Raw genomic sequence first — 16,013 nt, 5'->3', positions numbered from 1 at the left:
CCACATGTGAAGCAAGCACAGGACCTGGTGGATTAGTTTTCCAGAGTACTGATGGATCAGGGGATTCCTGGGGAACGGTCATGGAGATCCTGCTCCAGGTGTTGACCACAAGGTTTTCCTACGATTGTTCAGCTCCTGGACCTCATAATGTTCCCACATTTAATTGGTAATTCCAAGAGCAAATGAATGGACACACCAGAAAGTAGTTGCTCAGAAACCTTTTTAATATTAGATTTTAACGACTCATTTGTTTCTTGAAAAACACATTTAATCAAGTGGAAATTTATATATGAAGCTAAACTTTTTGATTAAATGTTTTTGTTACAGCTTAGGTAAATAAAGTAAATTAATCGTTTAATTAAAAAATACTATTGGCTTTGTATGCTAACATCCAAAATGCACTGGTTTGTTGCTTTCATCACATGTTATTTTAATGGGCTTGTTTGCATTTACACGATTGTAAATACAACTGGGTGAACTGGAATTGAGAACTTTGCATTCAATTATATTAAACTTCTTCCTGCTTTGATAACATTGAGAATTATTATGATGAAATTTGTCACCCATACACACCTGCCTCACATTGCTAATCTCATCCAGTATGAAGGTATTGATATATTTGCAATTTCCTCTGCCGTTGATTTCTTTCATGGTTTCATTACAGTTTAGTAAAGGTCTAATATGCTTTTTGATGAATTCTTTTTCCGTCTGAGCATCAGTGTATGGAATGACACACAGAACCAGCAGCAGGGTCAGAGCTGACCAACGCATCTCCATGGCGATGAATCTGGAGAGAGAAGGTGATACCAGCAGCACCATGTCAGCAATAACACTTGTGAATAGTTCATCTTCATCTATTTGTATTGTTATGGGTATTTGGTATGGTAAACTACAGAACAGCAGTGCTGTAGTACTGTAAACCCTTTCTCCATAAACATACTTAACAAAACAAAAATTTAGACATTTATAAATATTATAGAATCATTAAAAATGCAGTTGATATGCTTTTTGACCACAAACCTACATTACTAGTTAAAAGTTTTCAAACACTCAAATGTTTCCTGTTTTTATTTATGTTTAAGCAGTTTATTGTCTGTGTTTACTCTGAATTTAAAGTGTAAAACAACAAAGCTATTTGAGATGAAAAAGAATCATAGAACCAAAGAATTGTTCTGTTTAACAAAATGTGATGAATCCCTGAACCACTATCCAGAGAACAGAGGCTACTGCGTGTGACTGCACGATGCTGTGATAGGCCTTCTGCTTCATTATGTCAGACACTCTGTACACAGTGCTGACCTTTGCTCCAGTAAACAAGCCCCAGATCATCACACTCTCTCCTCTCTGCTTGACAGTGGGTGTCACACACTGAGGAACTGCATTTAGCCTATTGGACAACAGTCAAAAACTCTGCATTCTGAACTGAAGATTACACATTTTGATTCATCAGTCTATAAGACGTTCATTCATTCTTCAGTAGTCCACTGATAGTGCTGCATAACCAAGTGTCATTTCTAATTTTTGCAATAACTTCTCTATCTTCACTTTTTACATTAACATTAATTTTACATTTATTTTTACAGTTTAGATAAATTTTCAGTTTACTGTTATTTTTTAAAAAACCTTTGGTTTGCCACAGTTTACTGCTTATCTTACTGCTTAGGTTATTCAAGAGTCTTTAACTGCTTACATGTCAATAACAATTGGAAAAATGGCGTGTTCAAAAATGTTTGACCGCTAGTGTATTTTACTTCATATGTTAGTAATCGCTAATATAATCAGCTACTAATAATTTAGCTATATCGATATCATTGAAAGAAATACTGGAACATACTTAATGGTACTGCTGGAAATGTTGGAAAAATCACAATGTTGAAGTGGTGAAGCAATGAGTGTGGGCCTAGCCAGAGAAGAGAAAAAGATTCACAGTAAGCATTAATCCTACAGTAATACTGACTCATATTAAAATGATGCCCATTATACTATACACACAGTAACTCCATGTCAAGGTTATAATACTACTAATAAATCCATTAGCAGTAAATCTACTTTTACTAGTTACTAGTATATGCAGAAGCTTGGTACTGAGGACTTGAATGTGAATTTGGGGTGCTGCTGAATGAAATGTTTCACCAAGTCCACATTCCTCTCCACAGCACTTCCTACAGCCATGTTACACCTTTGATGCTTTGTTAGTGTATAAAAGGGAAAACCTTTTTTTGTTCCAGTACTAAAAATGGACCTGACAAGCAGTTTTTGTTTGGGGTTTCTAGTAAACCTCTCCAAACTATTGCAAAACAAAGTTTGAAAAGACATGATCATGTCTCCAACACTATAATAAATGGTCTGGTTAATCCAGTAAACATTTTTTTTAAAAATGTAAAAATTTTATATAACTTTCTCATGTTCATTCATGGTTGAAAATTCCACTAATAAGAGTCGTATAAAGTAGAATGTCAAAGTTGTTGACACTGAGGAGTTTTACTCACCTCTCCAGTTAGTGGTCTGCAGTAAAGCTGTGAGAACAAACTTCACTGCTTTTCTCCACAGTACGCATATCACCTACTCCCCTTTATAACCACACACTAACGTCACCTCCCTTTTGCTGCTAATTGGGCAGAATAGCTCAGATGGTCTACAGGGTGTATCTGTTCTGGTGCTAACAGCAGGCATCTACATACTCCAGACACCTTAACAATGTTACATATCAGAACAACATCAAGCAGGCGTGCATGTTTAGGACCAACAGCATACACAGAGACCAAGTACACTTGATGGGTGAATGAATGAATGAATGAATAGGAGAAGGGCCAGGAATAGAAATAACAGACTGTAGATTCTTTGCCTTTGTAAGTCACTTCTAAAGCACCGTACCTCATATTGGAAACATCTCAATTCAATTTATAGAATTTTTTATATCTGAAATAAGATTAATTTATTATCATATTATATTGGGCCAGTAAAAGATGATCTTGTCATTTGCAGACAGGTTTGACTGGCGTGTTGATGCCCAGAAGAGAATAGATTAGAGAGTGCTGAGACAGTCCAGTATTCCTGTACTGGCTGCATGGGTAACAGAGATGGACCACGCAGTTCACCAAGCGCCAAGGACTGGAGGTGACAACATTCTCTTTGGGTTCTCTGAGCCCTAATCTCCCCCTTCTCTCCTCTTACTGTCTCCCATTTCTTTTGTTTAAACACACCCTTGTGTTTTGGACTGACAGCCTGACGATAGACTTGTACCTTTTCTCTGGCTAAGATCCAGAGATCTTGAAGAGCACACTGACTACCATTAACGTTATACAGGAAAATGATCCTTAAGTAGTGGATTGTTTCTACAGTGATGTGATTGGTGTGGCAGTCTGAGAAACCCCACCCTGCATAGCAAAATATTCAACCTTCCTTATAAACGATTATAGCATTGTCGCATGCCTAAAAGGTCCATCCAAATGTTGTCACAATTTCCATGGCAACGCATTCCTGTCACGGAATGCTCACCTCCTGCGAGTCACATGGTTTGGCCCACCACGTGCAGTGGGAGAGCTGTTGTTTGTAACCACACCTGCACACACCTGCACCTTGTTCGTCTTTATGTATATAAACCCTTGTCATTGAGTGCAGTGTGTTGGTCATTGTTAATATAGCGGGTTGAGATAAATGTTGGTGTCGTTATTGTACATGTTCATCTCGTCGTTGTTAATGTATTCGTGTTCTTCCTTCGTGTTATATGTGAGTGCCGTTTTGTGTTATGTAAATAAATGTTCGTCCAGGTAGAGGAAGTCTGTGCATCCTGCTCCACGCCCTTCGGCACACGGGCCACACCATTACAGAATGCCCAACCACCACAGGATGCCAGCTCCCTTGGCTAAAGACAGACTTCCTAGCGGGAGGTGCGTAGGCACCCCCGCCCTGCCGCCTGGATACCAGGAGATTGGGGAGAGGACCGTGACTAAAGTCCGTGTCCACTCCGAAGGTGGAGGGGAACACCCCCAGGAATTTCTTGGGGGGGGGGACAAACAAAGCTATTTGAGATGAAATAGAATCATAGAATTGTTTTGTTTAACAAAATGTGATGAATCCCTGAACCACTATCCAGAGAACAGAGTCTACTGCGTGTGACTGCACGATGCTGTGATAGGCCTTCTGCTTCAGCATGCCAGACACTCTGTACACGGTGCTGACCTTTGCTCCAGCAAACAAGCCCCAGATCATCACACTCTCTCTTCTCTGCTTGACAGCAGGTGTCATACACACTGATGGTTTTCTCACCATCACTTAACCTGTCAGACCTACAGCTTCACAGCAAAAAGTGTTTGAAGGTCTCATCCTGTGAGCCAGCCATCATTCAAGCTGTGGACTCACAGCAACATGTTTTCTGTTTCTGTTTCTGTCTTCCTCTTCCTCACTGTGGTTTTCAAGTGTCTTTTGATGGTGTATGTCTTTTCAGTTTCTCTAAAGGAAAGACCTATACTTTAAATGGTTATAATTGTCTGCCTTGCTTTGTTAATTTCATTTTTCTTGCTATTAAAATAGCGACATACATACCGAATTCTGCAGTACAGAATTGTCTGAACACTGCCCTAAAGGATGTAGTAACCCAGTCTTTATCACCTCTGCTTTCTCACACAGACAGAGGATAACTAAGTTAGCTGGTTCACCCTTAGGAATTCTTTCCATTAATTTTCAAAGCTTAATTTACATACATTTCTGCAGATCAACTGTAGGTTGTTAACTACTAACTGAAAAGGACTTCTTACATTAACATTAACTACTTTACATTTATTTTTACAATTTAGATACATTTCCAGTTTAAAACTGCTCAGATGGTCTACAGGGTGTATCTGTTCTAGAGCTAACAGGAACTGTTTACTTATTGCACACACGTTAACAGCATTTTATATCATAACAAAATCAAGCATGCATGCAAATAAGACTAGAATACAAGGATTGTATGTTCTAGTGCTAACAGCAGGCACGAACATACTGCTGACACCGTAACTACATTTCATATTGGTACAAAATCAAGCATGTGTGCATGTTTATAATATGCAAGGTTCAGTTGATTGATGGATTGATTGATTGATTGATTGATTGATTGGCTAATTGGTTAGTTAATTAATTAATTTGTTAGTTAATTCCTTAAATAGTAGAAGGGCCAGAAACAGAAATGACAGACTGCAGATGCTTTGTAAGTCCCTTGGGATTCATGTAAAGCCCTGCACGTCATTCTGGACACATCTCAATTTCTAGAATTATTTTCTATCTGCAAAAGATGGATTTATTATTGTTGAGGAGGATGATTCAAAACATTTGCAATCTTAATGAGTTATGACTTAACACTGGTGGGATTAGAAAGGCTCAGCAGGTTTTCAAGGTCCCCCAGAAAAGATGTGACTTGCACACTCAAGGTTTGAGGTCGGTGGTAGCTCAGTGGTTAAGGTGTTCAATTTGATGTTGGAAGGTTACTGTTCCAAGCCCCAACACTGACAAATTGCCAATGCTGGACCCCTGAACCAGACCCTTAACCTTCAATTACTCAAATTATAAATTGCTTTGGATTAAAGTGTCTGCTAAATGCTGTATATGTATGGGTTCAAGTCAGAGGCCAGAAGTTCAATGAGCTATCCATTGCACTGCAGAGGTTATAATTGTTGACATTCATTTATTATTGTGAGCTTGAACATCACATCCTAACAAGTGTTTCAGTAATGTAAAGGTACCATTCAGTTTTGTACCCTTGCTCAGGACTTCCTGTTTACCAGGCAGGTACTATGACCAGCTAAGACACAGCAAGCATTTGCTGAGGCCGAGTCTTTGATGAGTACTTTTACCTTCCACACTTCCAACAAAGGCAAAATTCCAGGTGAACCCAGTGCACAAAAATTCATTTGGATGTTGGGCAAATGCCACAGCATCTAGCCATAGCAGTAAATCAGAGAAAAGGCTGAGACAGCACTCGAATGCCAGGTAAGTCAACTTTCACACATCTCATACAAATGCTAACCTGGATGATGAATTTTGCCTAATATATACTCATATTGCCTTTGCCTTGAAGGAGCGTTCAAAACCCTGGTGTACATTGGTGTTAAGCAACACATATATGTAATAGAATAGCACAAACAAATCAAGCAAATTGTGTCTACACACACATAAAAAACTCACAATTAACTGGCAATTTCAAAATATGTTGGTGACAGACCACTTATGAAGTTGACCCCAGCTGTATGTATGTTTATGTATGGTACATTATACAATACACATAGTTGTCCCCTCGTTTCTGGTCTTTTGGCCTGGTCATTCAACATTTAGTTATCTGTGTTCTTCATTATCACTGTTACAGCTCTATTACCTAGATGGGGTTATAACAATGTAGTAGACTATTTTGAACACAGTGGATGATCTGCTTAAGGTTTCCTGATTGGCAGATGGTAATTGGTGACAGGTCACTCAGGTGCTCTGGGAAATGGAGGTGGCTGCTGTAGTTTTCAGTGGGGTCGAAGAGATCCTGAAAGGTAAACTATTTTTGCATCTTGATTGCTAAAATAGTTATTTTGAGGAAAAACAAATCTCTGTGACTATCCTTGGCTTTATAACCAAGAAAATCACATTTTAACACAGTCCAGATGCATCAACCAATCAGGAAACTTCTCTACAAGTAGATGGTCCCTCATTGGCTGTCAATTACTGCATTTTGCATAAACATGGAGCACAGAATAAATTAACAAATTAATTAAATAATTAAAATAGGATAAAGGTTTTAAAATAAGAACTTTCCATTTGTATTTAAATTAAGTACTATATTATTCTATTTATATATCAAATGAGGTGTCCTCCCACTTAGGTTCTCTGATACTTCAAGACAAACTTGATTTGAATTTGAATTGTATTTGTGGAATGAAGTGCAAATTGAGGCATTTTCATCCATATCAGATCAGTATTTTAGAAATGAATGCAAGACTACAAAAGGAGGATGAAGGAAGAGACAACTAGAGTTTGGTGTTTTCTGACTCAAACATTCCATCAAAAGCCACATGTGAAGCAAGAACAGAACCTGGTGGATTAGTTTTCCAGAGTACTGATGGATCAGGGGATTCCTGGGGAACGGTCATAGAGATCCTGCTCCAGGTGTTGACCACAAGGTTTCCCTACCATTGTTCCAACGCCTGGACCTCATAATGTGCCCACATTTAATTGATAAATCCAAGAGCAAATGAATGGACACAACAGAAAGTAGTTGCTCTGAAACGTTTAGAATATTTTTACGTTTAACGTTTTAATAACTCAATTGTTTTAATCAATTGGGTGTTTAATAAAGTGTACATTTAGATATGAAGCTAAACCTTTTGATTCCATGTCGTTATTGTTTTACAGCTTAAGTAAATTAATCATCTAATGTAAAACCACTGATGGTATAGAATCAATATGCATGATTTGCACTTTTTATGAGCTTGTGGATGTCCATAATGCACTGGTCTGTCGTTTTGGTCACATGCTACAAAAATGTGCCCTCTTGCATTTCTATGCTTGTACCTACATCTCAGTGGTCTTGAATTTCTGATTAAGATGAAATCAACTTTATTAAAGTTCTGCTTGCTTTCATAATATTTATAATAATTATTATGCCACAGACGTCTGCCCAAATATCTGCCATCCATGCACTCTTGCCTCACATTTCTAATCACATACAGTATGAAGGTATTGAGTAGTTTGCATAATTGTTTGCCTCGATTCAGTGGTTCTATGGAGATGTTACAGCTGTTTAGTGCCCATTCACATCTAATATGCTTATGAATGAATGCAGCTTCTGACTGGGCATCAGTGTACTGAGTGACACCCAGAACCAGCAGCAGGGTCAGAGCTCACCAACGCATCTCCATGGTGATGAATCTGGAGAGAGGAACCAATACCTTCAGGCACCATGTCAGCAATAACACTTGTGAATAGTTCATCTTCATCTATTTGTATTTCCATGGGTATCTGGTATGGTAAACTACAGAACAGCAGTGCTGTAGTACTGTAAACCCTTTCTCCATAAATATACTTAACAAAACAAAAAATTAGACATTTATAAATATTATAGAATCATTAAAAATGCAGTTGATATGCTTTTTGACCACAAACCTACATTACAAGTTAAAAGTTTTCAAACACTCAAATGTTTCCTGTTTTTATTTATGTTTATGCAGTTTATTGTCTCTGTTTACTCTGAATTTAAAGTGTAAAACAACAAAGCTATTTGAGATGAAAAAGAATCATAGAATCATAGAATTGTTCTGTTTAACAAAATGTGATGAATCCCTGAACCACTAGCCAGAGAACAGAGGCTACTGCGTGTGTCTGCACGATGCTGTGGGAGGCCTTCTGCTTCAGCATGTCAGACACTCTGTACACGGTGCTGAACTTTGCTCCAGCAAACAAGCCCCAGATCATCACACTCTCTCCTCTCTGCTTGACAGTGGGTGTCATACACACTGAGGATCCAGCATTTGGCCTTTTCAACAACATACAAAAACTGGATCTCTCACTCTCACTCAACCTGTCAATCCTACAGCCTGAAGTCTCCTCTTCACAGGTTTAACTAAAACTTGGCCATCTTCAACCAGTGTTAAGCTGTGCATGAAGGCGTTCTCCTGTGAGCAACAGAAACATGTTAACTATTGCATCTCTTCTGAAACTGTTGTGGTCTGCCAGACCTCTTCCTGTCAAAGCTTCCTCTGGATTCTAAGTGCCTTTTGATGGTGTATATCAACTTGTGAAGTTGTGAAGTATGGTTTGAGGGTTGGTCTAGCCAGAGAAGAGAAAAATAATCACAATAAGCATTAGTATTATGCTACACTAATACTGACCTTTAGTAAAACGATACACCACAAACACATAAACTCAATGTCAGGGGTACAGTATTACTAATAAATCCATTGCTAGTAAATGTAATAACTGGTTATTGTCAGAAGCTTACAGAAAGAGATGGAAGATATTAGCTGCAGAATTGCTGAAACAGCTACTAAACTGGTTAACAGGATGTGTAATAAGTGTGTATATTGTACATTTTGGTGGGTGGTTTTGTCCCCACTACTTTCTGAAAGTGCATTCTGAAAATATTTTTATCTAATAACAGCTTGCTTCAGATGTGTGTGTTCTGAGAACTTGAACAGGAATTTGGGGGACAGCTAATGAAATATTTTAAAGTTACACAATTGATGATTCATTATTCTTTCAAAGAGGGTATTTTGTTGCAGTATTAAAAATTAACTTGACAAGTTTCTGATTGGGATTTCAGTAAAGTTGTCCAAACTCTTTCAATTCTCCATTCCTCTAACATTAATAAATTGGCTGGTTAAACCAATAAACCTTTTTAACATTTGGTTGAAAATGCCACTAGTGAGGGTCATTTAAAGTAGAATATCCAAGCTTCATGTTGACACAGTGGAATTTTACTTTCCAGTTAGTGGTCTGCAATAAAGCTGTGAGAACAAACTTTACTGCTTTTCTCCAAAGTAAAAGCATATCACCTACGTCCCTTTATAACCACACACTGACACGTCTCACTGGGTCAAGGGTCAAGGACTGGAGGTGACAACATTCTCTCTGGGTTCTCTGAGCCCTAATCCCCCCCTTCTCTCCTCTTACTGTCTCCCGTTTCTTACGTTTAAACACACCCTTGTGTTTTGGACTGACAGCCTGACGATAGACTTCCACCTTTTCTCTGGCTAAGATCCAGAGGTCTTGAAGAGCATTGTGACTACCATTAACATTATACAGGAAAATGATCATTAAGTAGTGGATTGTTTCTACAGTAATGTGATTGGTGTGGCAGTCCAAGAAACCTCATCCTGCATAGCAAAATATTCAACCTTCCTCATAAACAATTATAGCATTGTCAGATGCCTAAAAGGTCCATCCAAATGTTGTCACAATCTCCATGGCAACGCATTCCAAAATCAATTGTTTCAGAAACATTTTAATAATGAATCAGCTGCATGGAAAATTAGAACTTATTTAATGAGGTGGGAACCAGTGCAATGTTGCAGTAACAAAGGCTGCTGAAAAACTCCCTCTTTTAAACTCACTCAGTTTACCGTTTTCCCTGAAGACTCTGAGCTCTCCAGAGGTGCTTTGTTCTTTTTTAAGTTCACATGTAGCTCCAAGTGGGCTGCATATGATCGCTTAGGTCATATAGCATGTGCTTGGTGTGACCCAGTGTGGCTCAGAGGAGGATGGGTTACCCATCTCAGCCTGGTTCCTCTCAAGACGGCTTCCTCATTCTCTGAGAGTTTTCCTCTGCTCACTGATGCCTGTGGCTTCCTCTTTAGGTGTCTGGACCTGGATTTCTGTAAAGATGCTTAATGACAATAACTGTTGTAAAAAGCGAAATGCAAATAAATTTAATTAAAATGGTCATATTTTAAATGGAGCAATATTGTTAATTCACTTTGGCTTAACATTTTTACCACAATTTTAATTTACATTGATACAATTACAACTATGAATAAATTACTCTGAATGATTACGAAACTTGGACTCTTTAGCAGTAGTACTCTTGCTATTCATTCTGGATTTTAGTCTGCTCCTTACTGCTCTGGTGAAAACCACGCGGACATAGGGTGTGGATGGTGTTACAGCACCCCCTAGTGGATAGTTGAGATCCTGCATTTGCACAACTGTAACAAAATAATAATAATTTAGATCCCAGCACCTCACACTTGCAACATGTTCCCATGGAGATGGGTCTGGTGTTCACTGGTATTATTAATTAGGCTGACCAGGATCAGGAGTACAGTATGAGTAAAATCACTCTTTCACCTCAGTTGAATGACAATCCATGGAGTACACATTTGGCCTTCAAATTGCATCCCATCTAAACAACAACAACAAAAAATAATCATGGTAAAAATGATAAAGACTTTAAAGCCAATGTTTTAGAAATGAGTTGTGCATTAGAGTCCTTCACCAAAATAACATCCAGTCAGCAAGTGGTGAGAAACTGACTGCTGACAAGCAGTGTAACGGGGGCTGATGAACAGTGTCTGCTCTAAACTCTACAGGCTGCAAATTCACATTTAAATTCCATAAGACAGGTACACATGGAGAAGTGGATGTTTGGTGTATCTGAAGAAAAATGCACTCAGCCAACTAAAGTCCAACTATGACCATGCAGAATTTGGTAGCTATTATATATATATATATATATATATATATATATATATATATATATATATATATATATATATATATATATATATATACACACAAACCCACACCCAGACACACACACACATACATACACTGTATACTTTCATACTTTCATAACATTTCCTGATGTAACAATATTTCATTATTAATTATATATCCCTGTAATTGAATTATAAACACATACTACAAATAATATTTGATTTATCACTAGACCTTCCATTTATAATTATATCCAGGTTATGTGTGGCATATATATTAAACAATAACATTGTTTAATTAAAACACCCTGACTGAATGGTCATTTGCATGAATGCTAAAAACAGGCGCGAGATGTCAGTTTTTAGTAGGGGTGTTGCTACATGACACATCAGTTTTCTATATCTGCCTGAAGTGGGTGGTCACCTTACACATTGGTTACCGACCCTGTGTAACGCGGGAGGGGTGCAGAGCGAACACACTTGCGAAGTGCCGACATGCTGGATGTTATGTAAAATGGAACTAACGAGGGATTCCATACAGAGCGTGACAATAAAGTAAAATAAATAATAGGTTTAATAATAAACAAACAATCACCGAACAAAACAGAACAGACAGGATAACATAAGAAGACAGGTTATGTGCGCAGGGACAAACGAGAGCTAACCAGAGCCAAAGAGAGACCACGAATAACAAACAATGACCGACAAACAAGAAGCAAAAGAGACAGGGTTTAAGTACACACACTAATCAAGGCTAATCGATAAACAGCTGGAGTGAAAGGGGAGGAGAAAGGGAACCATGGAGACGGATGAAAACCCAGAAGTGACTAGGTTGCCCGGGAAACAGGGAACGTTCCGGTCTGTGGACGTGACACCGTGACTGAACGGTCACTCAGATGAACGTTAACACCAAATAAAAGATGACAGATCCCTGGCCCATTAAACAGATAAACAGCTCATTACAGCAGTCTGGATCAACTCTGAATGTCCACATGATTGATGGATCTCCTAGCATATTACCTGGGAGAAAACTTAATTTTTCCATAATTATTTCCAATAATTATGGTGATTTCCATAATTATTTGTTCCCAAAGACCTCATAGCCAATAGCAAGGAATGTTTCCTTTGAACTCCGACATTTCCAGCACTGTTTTGTATTTTCGAGGCTTAGCTTATGTAATCGAGATGGTGTCCTATAGAAACTATTTAGAATTTTAAGTTGAATAAGTCTAATTTTTATATCACTTTACAACTTCCTTTGATTCATGCTAATACGATCCAATTCTTTCTTGTTAAATGAAAAGTTTAAATCCTTCTCCCAAAAAGTCCTTAATGCTGTTAACATTTTGGTAGCTTTTGGTGTTTCATATAGATATTTATGAGTAGAGATTGAAAGAGATAGTTAGGTTTAGGGATACAGTTCAAATTACGGACATTTATATTGCCCGATAGAAATAGAAATTAGGATGACAACCTGTCTGCGTAACATGATATTTTCCTCAGCAAAGGGTCAAAGTTTTTCTGCAAGTCATGTATTTTAGGTAGGAGGTGAATGCCAAAATACATGATGCTCTCTGGAAGCCACTGAAAGGCTATGGCTTGTAAGAGGGATTTGGGACAGAATGCAGTGAAAGATAAAACCTCTGACTTGTTCCTGTTCACTTTGTAGCCCGACAGCTTTGGAAACTGCTTAATGCTGTTACGCAGGGCTTGGGCAGTTGTTGCAGGGTCTGATGCAAAGCACAGGATGTCATATGCATGTATCAGTTTAGCACAATGTCACTGATCTGGACTGCTGGGAAACCAGACTTCCTATTTATCGCTTCTGACGTGGTTCAACAGCTAAACAAAGAGAAGAGATCTGGTGAGAGTTCTGATCACTGACATGTCCCTCTACCCAGAATAAAGGAAGAGGAAATCATCCCACTCATTTGTATTGCTACTTCTGGTTGCTTATACAAGATCTTTATCCATTTAATGAACACTTGTCCAAATCCAAAGGCCCTTGGCACAGCAAACACCTCCGTTCACCTTGAAAGAACGCCTTCACTGTGTCAAGCGAGATGGCAGCAACTGTACAGTTAGAGTTTCGCACTGCGCATGTGATGTTTAGCATTCGTCTTATATTGTCGAATGAGTTACTCTTTTAAATAAAACGTCCTTGATCTTAATGTACAAGTGAGGTGATTACTTTGTCTATTCTGTTCTGTTAAATTTACCACCCACACACACACATCTCAGGAGATGAATGTCCAAATTGTGAGAAATATATCTATCAGGCAGATTCAGAGGCCAGCGTTACTGTTTTTCTCACTGATCATGATTTTCTTTCCCTTTCAATGTTCACGTCATTTTTAACTGTTTTCGTTTTGGGATGTACATAAACAATTTTGTCCAACAGTAAATGTGTGACCCACAGGAAGAATCACGGTTGATGCTGATTCAGTCCTGAGATGTGACTGTTGCCACCAAACGTTTATTATGAAAAAGCCCCATATCATTTCATAGTACATTACGCAAATGTGAAATTCATATTCTACTCTTTAAAATACCATTGTAAACAAACTCAAAATACTACCCTAATTTAGTGCTGAATGAAGTTGACCATGCCTTGTTTTGTTAGGAATGGATTACACACTCATCGTTTGGTTATTTACAATTTTCATCATATGACTCAAATTAAGGTGTTTCACCGGTCATAAAATTAAAACATTTATTAAGTCAAAGAGAAAGTTTATTATATTCTTAAGACAGTAAGTATTATATAATGTCTCATAATAATGAAGTGTCTCATAATTAAGACTTGATATCCTATATTTACAATATACTAGGTCATAAATATAGGATAGTATTGTTATGAACCCCAGGAACAACCATCAGCCCCGCACAGCCATGCCCACTCGCACACACCCTCGGTCTGACTCACCGGAATTCTAGCACACACCTAATTCCCATTCCCCTCATTACCAACCCCTTTATAAGCTTCCCTTCCCCGTGCACACGTTGCAAATTATTGTTCCCATGTGGCGTACCTCATCCTGTGTGCTTTCCTGGTTACTGACTGCTGCTTGCCCCTCGGACACCTCCTGAACGCTACCCTGTGCATTGACCTCGGACCGGCCTGACCACGCTTACCCGTTTTACTAAACGTATCAGTTTGATTGCTAAAATAAACTTCTGCAACTGGATCCAATTCAACGTGTGTGCATTCATTACAAGTATATTACACGATACTAAGTTATACTTTATACTACACATTTTACAATTATTACATTATCTCATGAGAACGTTCCCTGGTATCTCATAAAAAAACAAGTTTTCTCCAAATTATGAGTCTTTCATGTTCCATACATATCCCATAGGCTTTGACAGACTTACGTTTATTAAGTGTTTTAGCTGTTAAATAATTGTCATCAACATATTGGTTTACCAATAAACACCGCTCACATTTCCAATGCGTGCGAATCTTTGTGGTCATGTGAGCTTTTGTAAACCTGTAGGTGTTGAATATCCACTACAGGTCATTTATTCGGTGGTGTGGGTTTGGTGTTGAAAGTCCACCACTGTAAAAGTTTCGTTTATGCATCCTAAATTTCTGACGCCTTGTTTACGGTAAGTATTGTTTTTTCCAAGCATCTCTCATAACTCGAAGGGAAAGCATGTAAACACGCATTCTGCTCACGTGTAGACTAGTAAGTCGCGCGGTCATTTAAACGTGGCAGGTCTGACTCGCTTTGAGCGTCCGCCTTTGATCGCGGAGGAAAGTAGACACGACTGCGTTTCTATCCAGTACGGAAAGAGTGGTCTACACGTGAATTATTTTCGAACGGATCCCTCGTTTTTGTTATTTGTTTGTTATCTTTATTTCTTTCTTTGAGAAATTGAATTTGTGTCTGATGCTTAAAGGCAAAACAGGGCAGCAAAATATTTCATCAGATAATTGTGTTGAGCAAAACCGTGACTTCATGTCGCCTTTCACCCTCTGGTCATTTAATACACCTCATGTGCTTGCTGTACTGGCAACCTAAATGTTCTTAGAAATGTTCTTGATCTTTTAAACAAAATTCAAAAATGGGGGGGGGGGGGGGGGGGGGGGGGGGGATGTCGTAAACTAGAAAATAAGTAGATTTGAATCTGGATTTCCGGACTTTGCTGGATCAGTGGCATGTGTTGGAGGGGGAGGGGGTCATTCAAGAGCCTGGATGCCTTTGCATAAAACACCCTTGTGATATGGGAGCATTTCAGTGCCAAAGTTAAAAAGAAAAAGTAACATACAAAATGACAAACTGTTGGTAGGTTTGAATTTTGGGCTCAAAATGAAATTTCTAATTAAACAATTCCATTTACATTTGCCCTTTGATATATTAACATATGAAAATGTCATTTACCCAGAGGTTTTGGGTAGCTGTATTTACAATAAAATCTGTTGCATGGACATATTAACCCTAATATGTATCGTGATTATGCAAGAGTGGTTTAAAAATGATGATTAACATGTTATTCACCTGATATGCATTTGCTCTCAATGCATTTGAAATGTAACTGTCAAGTTCACCACACTAGAAAGATGGCAAAATTCAACTGTGAAAGGGGAAAGTGCCACTCTGCTTTGCAGTAACATGTTCTCACATTACTGCACACGTGCTGTGGCAAAATGGCAGCAGAAATGCATTACTAAGATTGTAATTTAATTTTCTCAACCTTCCAAATGCCAGCCAGTGTGGGATTTGCATTGCACCCTTGCATTAGTATAGTAACTTGTATTTTGGACTGTTTGACGCTTTGCACTTTAAACCTTTTAACCTTAAACTAACCAAACCACCTCCCTTACTGTATTACAGCAAG

General features: G+C 38.4%; 1 long non-coding RNA gene across 1 annotated transcript; it reads right to left on the bottom strand.

Moving 5' to 3' along the window:
• Positions 1 to 203: 203 nt before the first annotated feature.
• Positions 204 to 2,542, bottom strand: LOC118241575. The gene is made up of 4 exons (XR_004776206.1): positions 2,490 to 2,542; positions 1,835 to 1,900; positions 1,300 to 1,387; positions 204 to 787 (listed from the first exon to the last, which is right to left on the bottom strand). It is a non-coding gene; the product is annotated as an uncharacterized LOC118241575 (long non-coding RNA).
• Between the last annotated feature and the right edge of the window lie 13,471 nt (positions 2,543 to 16,013).

Source organism: Electrophorus electricus, chromosome 6, assembly GCF_013358815.1.
Source record: "Electrophorus electricus isolate fEleEle1 chromosome 6, fEleEle1.pri, whole genome shotgun sequence".
Classification (NCBI taxonomy): domain Eukaryota; kingdom Metazoa; phylum Chordata; class Actinopteri; order Gymnotiformes; family Gymnotidae; genus Electrophorus; species Electrophorus electricus.
Note: the sequence above shows the minus strand (reverse complement) of the source record. Positions and strands in the feature narration are given on the sequence as shown.